Source organism: Triticum aestivum, chromosome 4B (genome assembly GCF_018294505.1).
Source record: "Triticum aestivum cultivar Chinese Spring chromosome 4B, IWGSC CS RefSeq v2.1, whole genome shotgun sequence".
Taxonomy (NCBI): domain Eukaryota; kingdom Viridiplantae; phylum Streptophyta; class Magnoliopsida; order Poales; family Poaceae; genus Triticum; species Triticum aestivum.
Genome location: NC_057804.1, coordinates 362,951,268 through 362,960,134, shown reverse-complemented (window position 1 = coordinate 362,960,134; position 8,867 = coordinate 362,951,268). Strand labels below are relative to the sequence as shown.

The window sequence follows — 8,867 nt, the reverse complement described above, 5'->3', positions numbered from 1 at the left end:
GGCCACTAGAAACTGCTAAATAGGTAGGTTAGTACCTGCCCTTGATCAAAGAACTACTACTTACCACACTGGCATTGCCACCAACATTCAATACCATAGGTCCTGGGTTCAAGACCTAGGCAAAACTCTTTTTGTGTAATTTTTTTTCTTTAAGAAAAATTTGTTACAGGCCTACAAATTCAGTCATATAAAACAGCTACTGCAGACATATAAATTCAAACAAATTCAGTCATATAAAACAGCAACTGCAAGCATATAAATTCAGGCAAATTCAGTCATATAAGACAGAGACAGTTAACTTCATTTTCTTATCTGAACCAACTTCAGTTTCTTATCTTAACCCACTTCAACTTCAATATCTTATCATAACACAATTTAGTTGACACAAATCCAGGAGGAAAGATACAAAGTGGTTTTTTATAATTATACAGATTCAATCAAATTCATTCAGCATGCCCTTCAGCTTCCTTATCTTCTCCTTGGTGGCCTCTTTGTGTTTGAATAGGTCACCAATCATGTACTTAAGCTTCCTTTTCTCATGCTTCAAGTCATCCCTCTCTTGAGTCATTTGGTCCCTCTCCTGCACTGCTTGGTCCCTCTCTTTCTCTGCTTTAACCCTGAATACCTGATGAATGTTGGTTACTGACTTGTCTGCAATCTTCTTCTTCTCAAGTTCTTCCTTTAGATCAGTCAGAGTAAGTTGTATGCTGCCTAGTTGGCTCATTGCCTGCTCCTTCTCAGCCACCATCTTAGCAAAATCAAGCTTGAAATGCCTCAACTCATTCTCCATCTTCTTCTTCTCTTCAAGAACCTTCAAATTTTCTTCAGCACTCACAACATTCTGTCTGAGCCTTAGTTTTTTCTCCTCTTCATACATGGTCCATATAGTAGCTAGGCTCATCTTCAGAGCATCAGGCCACTCAGGGTCAACCCACTCAACATATCTGCATTTAGGTACTTCCTAACAATTTAGAACATACAAAAAAGAGATTCAATTAACTGCCAGTATTCAGTACTGTGCCTGATGATGGAACTTAAAACATACTACAAATCACTTCCTGTTTAATAGTGCCAAATGCAAAAAAAATTACTAACCTTCTGTGCACAAGCTAGAAACCTTTTGCCAGTATCAACAGATTCAAATGCCACATTCTTCTCACACAAAGATCCATGCACACATCTAAAGCTAGGCAGATCTGTAGCCAAGCCACTCCATTCCTCACAGGATATTATGGTAGGTGGCTAAACAAAGGAGAGACATTTCAAATCAATTGAGAGAGAAACCCTAGCTGAGAAACCCTAGACTGGATTTGTGTGAGACTGAGGAGCACACTAACCTTGCTGGTCACAGAGTCATCTTTAGAAGAACTGGGAAGATCATCCCATGACACCATGGTTGCTGCTAGCTGAAGATGACAAGGGGATCTGTTGGGGCTATTGGACAGAGGAGAGAAGGGATCTGGTGGTGCACGAAGTTGAAGACGAAAGATGAGGAAGAAGAAGGGGATCTAGTGGTGGTGGTGGACTGGTGGTGGACCAAAGCTACATGTAGAGTGCAAGTTGCTGGGTGGGTGTTTGCAGCAGGTGCAAGTACATGCTTGCTTTTGAGTTCAGTTGTGCTGAGATTCACTTACTTCATTTAGTACAACAATTAGTTTGCAAAGTTAGTTCAGTTCTGACAGGAATTTATGTCAGTAATTTGAAAGCAATGAGGTTAAGTACAATCCAGTTAACTTAGCAAACGAAATTCAGTTAACAATTAAAATTAAGTGAACTGCAAACTAAATTTAGTTAACTATAAAAATTCAGTGAACTGCAAACTTTCTGTTAGAATTAGTTTAACTACACTTCTAACATGAAATACATCTGTCAGTTTTTTTCAAAGCAATTAGGTCTATAGCATTTCAAAGCAAGTAGGTCAAGCAGGCTTCACATTACTGACATATTATCCATTACAACAAGTATTACACCTAAGCATTACTGAGCAAACAAAAGCAACCATTTTAGTATGCTCAGTTTACACACCTGCACCTGCTGAATTAACATCACTTCACTTCTTCATAATTAAGGTGAAACACATCACACAAAGCACTATAACAAAACCAATCATCAGCTTCAGCAGCATCAAAGTCTCTCTGCCCAACCCTAAAAGCATAGCCATTTGCTACTTGGTGGCATACTTATTCTCACTAGAGCTACCATAATTATCTCTTCTAGCCCTGCCTCTCCCAACCATGACCCTTCTAGCTGTGCCTCTGCCTGCCATTGATTCAGTCCTCTGCCTCTCAAGCTCTTCCCTCCTGTCCTCAGCTGCACCAATTGCATCTACAGCAGCATCACCAACCAGACGCCTTGTTTCAACCAGATGCTGCACATACTCAAACTCCCAGTGCCAGAAATCACAAGTGACCTGATTAATCAGTGGCAAAATTAGTTAACCTTGTTAACCAACTCCACAAAATTACAGATTTAATGAATCAACTACTGCATTGCTCTAAACTACTGTATTGCTCTAAACTACTAATTTTCTCTAAACTACTGCATTATTTAACCAGCTGCTCTACTTCATTACTATAGTGAGTTGACACGACATGAATCTACTGAACTGGTACTTACATTGTGGTTCACGCACTTGTAGAAGATCCATCCATCGTGCTCATCGGTGCTAGACCGGTAGAACCTCACCTGCTCGCCGCAATCCGGGCACCCGATCAGTGGTACAGCAATGGAGCGGCCACGCAGCGCTGAGCGGATGGAGCTAGAAGACGACATGAAGGAGGAGACAGAGGAGGCAGAGGAGGGCGTCGGCAATGGCTGCGATAGTGGAGGGCGATGGCGTCGACAATGGCTGCGGCGGCGCGGACGGGAGTTGGCTAGGGTTCGGAGGAGAGGAAGCAGAGAGCGGGAGGGGATAAGGCAGAGCGACCAGGTGCGGTCCGACCAGGCGACGGTCCGACCAGGTGCGCACATTTGCATAAAAAACCCTCCAGCCATCTAGTATTAACCCCCCCCCCCCGACCAGGTGCTGCACATGTGGCGGTCAAAGCATAGCTGGCAACGGCTGACTCGACCAAGTCAGCAAATATGTAGCTCAATTCGTATATACGGACCAAAGTGAACCCCCTGCGCAAGTATATGGACCGTAGTTCGGGTATTTTGAAGTAGTGGTACTAAACTGTCAACCGGCTCAAGTTTAGTGACCTGCAGTGAATTTTCTCAATTGAAATGTGCATGTTTACTTGCCACTAAATCTGATATTGATGAGCTAGATTTTAGCAAATCTGTTTGCTATGCTTTTGTGTGCAAAGAGGCATTATTTTCATTCGAGGACGTGCCTTCCACTTTGCCTCCTGCTATCACTAACATTTTGCAGGAGTTCGCTGACGTCTTTCCACAAGACGTGCCACCGGGATTACTTCCCATTCGAGGGATTGAGCATCAGATTGACTTAATTCCCGATGCATCATTACCCAACCGTGCACCATACCGTACCAATCCAGAGGAGATGAAGGAGATTATGTGTCAAGTACAGGAGCTGCTCGACAAAGATTATATACGCGAATCCCTTAGTCCTTGTGCTGTTCCTATTATTCTAGTGCCGAAAAAGGATGGTACATCACGTATGTGTGTTGATTGTAGAGGCATTAATAATACTAGCAAAAGAGTCCATGCATTGCAACAGGAGAGAAAACATAGCATAGACTCTTAACCCAACAACCATAACCCAAGACCACAATAGGTCCATCTCCCTTATTTTTGCGAGGCATCGTATTTGTGTTTCCGCTTATCCTCCTTCTCACCCTCACCGGTGATGGCCTCGGTGTTCACACAAAACAAAAAAAAACATGTTTGATTATGTTTAATCCTAAGGCGTCTCTCTCTCTCCTCCCTCTCCCTCCCCCCCTCTCTCTCTCTCTCTCTCTCGCTTTCTCTCTCGCGCGATGAGAAATCTGTTGTTTTCCCCTGCGACATTTTTCATAGGTATGCATGTGTAGTTATCGATGTTTTCTCTTCCCTACATTGTTATAGTGGGGTGTTTATTTGCAATCCGGGTCGCCGCCCGTACGAAAGGAAAATGGATCTTATACTATAAATTATAAGTTTGCTCACAAAATGATATTTTAAAAATATTTAACAGGTAAAATTAACATCATATTTAGATTCCACATATTTTTCTAATAAAATTTCATATATAATATGTTAAAATCGAAGTTACGGTTTAAAAGATACGGATAATTTAGAAAATCATTTATTTGACTTAAATATATTCCAAAATAATATTTAAAAATACTTAACAGGTGAAAATAATCTCATATTCATATTCTACATATTTTTCTAATCAAATTTCATATATAAAATGTTCAAATCGGAGTTACGGTTTAAAAGATATGGATGATTTAAAAAAATATTGTTTGACTTAAATATGATCCGCGGATGAATTACCTAAATCATCAGGGGGGGTTTTAGAAAAAATGTAAAATAACGGTTCGGGTGTGACTTAAATCCAGATTGCGGGTTGATTTCAACAAAACACTGGGACTTTTCTGAAAAATGCCATGACGGTCGAAAGAAAGCCAATTTGCTTTATTATTAGGTAAAGATTACTATTCGTTATCGTCATCCTATTCCTAGGCTAGATGATATGCTTGATGAATTGAGTGGCTCTACAATATTCTCCAAAGTTGATTTGCGTAGTGGATGCCATCAAATTCGTATGAAATTGGGGGATGAATGGAAAACAACATTTAAAACTAAGTTGGATTATATGAGTGGTTAGTCATGCCTTTTGGGTTAACTAATGCACCTAGTACTTTCATGAGATTAATGAACGAAGTTTTACGTGCTTTCATTGGACGATTTGTGGTAGTTTACTTTGATGACATATTGATTTATAGCAGATCTTTGGAGGAACATTTGGAACATTTACGTGCTGTTTTTATTGCTCTACGTGATGCACGTTTGTTTGGTAACCTTGGGAAGTGCACCTTTTGCACCGAGCGAGTGTCTTTTCTTGGCTATGTTGTTACTCCACAGGGAATTGAAGTTGATAAAGCCAAGATTGAAGCTATTGAGAGTTGGCCACAGCCCAAAACGGTCACACAAGTGAGGATTTTTCTTGGCCTCGCTGGATTCTATAGGCGTTTTGTGAGAGATTTTAGCACCATTGCTGCACCTCTCAATGAGCTTACAAAGAAGGACGTGCCTTTTGTTTGGGGTACCGCACATGAAGAAGCTTTCACGGTGTTGAAAGATAAGTTGACACATGGTCCTTTACTCCAACTTCCTGATTTTAATAAGACATTTGAGCTTGAATGTGATGGTAGTGGAATTGGATTAGGAGGTGCGTTATTACAAGATGGCAAACCTGTTGCATACTTTTCTGAAAAATTGAGTGGGCCTAGTCTGAATTATTCTACTTATGATATAGAATTATATGATCTTGTTCGAACTTTAGAAACATGGCAACATTATTTATGGCCCAAAGAATTTGTTATACATTCTGATCATGAATCTTTCAAACATATTAAAAGTCAATCTAAACTGAATCGTAGACATGCTAAATGGGTTGAATTCATTGAGACTTTCCTGGGTAAAGAAAATGTTATTGCTGATGCATTGTCTCGTCGCTATACTATGCTTTCACAACTTGACTTCAAAATATTTGGTTTGGAGACCATCAAACATCAATATGTGCATGATGCTAATTTTAAAGATGTATTGCAGAATTGTAAAGAAGGAAGAACATGGAACAAGTTCGTCGTTAATGATGGATTTGTGTTCCGTGCTAACAAGCTATGCATTCCAGCTAGCTCCGTTCATCTTTTGTTGTTGCAGGAGGTGCACGGAGGAGGACTAATGGGACACTTTCGCGTGAAGAAGACGAAGGACGTACTTGCTACACATTTCTTTTGGCCAAAGATGAGACAGGATGTTGAGCGCTTTGTTGCTCGCTGCACTACATGTCAAAAAGCTAAGTCACGACTCAATCCTCATGGTTTATATATGCCTTTTCCTATACCTAGTGTTCCTTGGGAGGATATATCTATGGACTTTGTTTTATGTTTACCTCGAACAAAGAAGGGGAGGGATGGCATATTTGTTGTCATGGATCGATTCTCGAAAATGGCACACTTTATACCATGTCATAAAAGTGATGGTGCTGTTAATGTTGCTGATTTGTTCTTTCGTGAAATTATTCGCTTGCATGGTGTGCCAAATACTATTGTTTCAGATCGTGATACTAAATTTCTTAGCCACTTTTGGAGATTTTTATGGGCTAAGTTGGGGACTAAACTGCTTTTTAGTACTACTTGTCACCCCCAAACTGATGGACAAACTGATGTAGTCAATAGAACATTGTCTACTATGCTTAGGGCTGTTTTGAAGAATAATAAGAAAATGTGGGAAGAATGCTTGCCTCATATTGAATTTGCTTATAATCGTTCATTGCATTCTACTACTAAGATGTGCCCTTTTGAAGTTGTGTATGGTTTCCTACCTCCTACACCTATTGATTTGTTGCCTCTTCCATCTTCGGAGAAGGTTAATTTTGATGCTAAACAACATGCTGAATTGATTTTAAAAATGCATGAGTTAACTAAGGAAAACATTGAGCGTATGAATGCTAAATATAAACTTGCTGGAGATAAGGGTAGAAAACATGTTGTGTTTGCACCTGGAGATCTTGTTTGGTTACATTTGCGTAAGGATAAATTTCCTGATTTGCGCAAATCAAAGCTAATGCCACGTGTTGATGGTCCTTTTAAGGTGTTAGAGAAAATAAATGATAATGCATATAAAATTGAGCTGCCTGCAGATTTTGGGGTTAGTCCTACTTTTAACATTGCAGATTTGAAGCCTTATTTGGGTGAGGAAGATGAGCTTCCGTCGAGGACGACTTCATTTCAAGAAGGGGAGGATGATGAGGACATCAATACCATTGTTACAACCACATCCCCTACTGCTATACATACTGGACCAATTACTAGAGCTCGCGCACGCCAATTAAATTACCAGGTACTTTTGTTTCTTGGTAATAATTCTAATGTTCATGAGAATATGATGCTGCCTAAATTGGATACATTTGTTTTGCTTACAAATGAAGGGCCTAGCTTGGAGAAGGATGAACATTGGAGCAAGAACAAGCATGGAGATGATGGCATGCGCAAGGGGAACAAGAACGGAGTTACAAGTGACGATTTCAGGACGTTGAAGCCACCATAATGAGTGCATGAAGCCTTGGACGAAATATACAAGATGCCACTTCATAACTTTCGTCCAGAGGCTATTCTAGGTGCTGCATCACCTTATTATTGGGCCAGGTCCATGTATTTTTGAAATACTTGAGTATAGGCTGTTTTTAGAGTCCGTATGTGTGGGGAAACAAGAGATAGGGTTGGTTTCGGACCCCTTCCCCAAGGGCCACGAAATTCCCCCCTCTTCATCAATATATACAGCCCTTAGGGCGTCGTTTAGACTTTGGGTTTTGTTTGGATTAAAGTTCACCATAGCTGCAACTTCGTGTACCTCGTTTGTGTTCAACAACCAGAGAAAGGCATCACAGAACCCACCTTGATCAATAAAGCTTTCCTCTTATATTCGCAATATCCAGATTGCAATCTTAGTTTATTGCTTGTTCTTTGTTTGCTTGTAGGAAACAGACCTTCGTGGTCATGTTGATCATGCTCCGGCGTGGTCAATAACCTCTCGGAGTTGGTTTAGCGATTGCTAAGGCGCGACGTCCTCGCACGTTCGTAGTCGGATCGTCAAAGTTGACTTCCTCCAAAACAATAGCCACCATCTCATCGAAAGACGGGACACCTTTGCCTCTATCACTCTCAGATTTCATAAACGGCCGCACAGGAGCTACAATTTTAAATAACAAGCATTATATTACATAAAGACCTCATTCCATATTACAGGAGAGGATAAAATAATGCTTTCATGGGAAAATGATATCCTTGGCACATTGCTCCGCCACAAGGCGGGATCCTTCCATGACACTATCATAGTACTTCTCGGGCTTGCGATGCTCCTTGCCCTTGGGCGAACCCTCGGTCATCAACTTCGTGGCATCCATCTTAGCCCAGTGCGGCTTGGCACGAGCGAAAGCCATATGCGCACCTTCAATGCAGACAGACCACTTGACAGCATCAAGTCGAGGGTAGGCACTGACCAGCTGCTTCATGAGTCCGAAGTAGCTACTGGGCATGGGCTCGGCTGGCCATAGCCGGACTATTAGGTCCTTCATGGCTAGTTCGGCCGCCTTGTACATCTCAACCAACTGTTTTAGCTGGACGCTAAGGGGCACCGAATGTTCTGATCCAAGGTACTGAGACCAAAACAGCTTCTCCGTAGAGCTCCCTTCTTCAGCTCGAAAGAACTCTGCAGCATCTGATATGCTGCGTGGCAGATCCGCAAACGCTCCTGGAGAATTCCAAATTCGGGTAAGTAAAAGGAACGTTTCCTTCACACACTTGCTTTGCATAATAAAAGCCTTACCCGCCGCGATTGTCTGGGGCACCTGGATTTCCTGGAGGGCGCTCTGGGCTTCGGCTCGGGCATCTTGCGCACCCTAGCGGCCCTTGGCAAGTTCGGACTCTTGAGTCTTTGAATTACGCTCCAAGGACTCGTACTTTTTGACGGCGTCCTAGAGCTCTTGCTGGACGTCGCTGACCCGGGCCTCTTGCTTCTCACGCGTGACGCATTCCTTAGCCGCTTTGTCCTCGGCCTCAGCCAACGCCTTCTTGAAGGCCGCTACTTTGGTCGCGGCCCCTAATAAAGTTCATGACACTTCAGTCAGTACGAACTTTTCATCCTCCCTAAATATAAAGCACCGGTTAGTGCATACCTTGGCTGTCCTCCAG

General features: G+C 41.8%; 1 pseudogene; it reads right to left on the bottom strand.

Moving 5' to 3' along the window:
• Positions 1–433: 433 nt before the first annotated feature.
• LOC123090102 (uncharacterized) lies at positions 434–2,772 on the bottom strand (annotated as a pseudogene).
• Between the last annotated feature and the right edge of the window lie 6,095 nt (positions 2,773–8,867).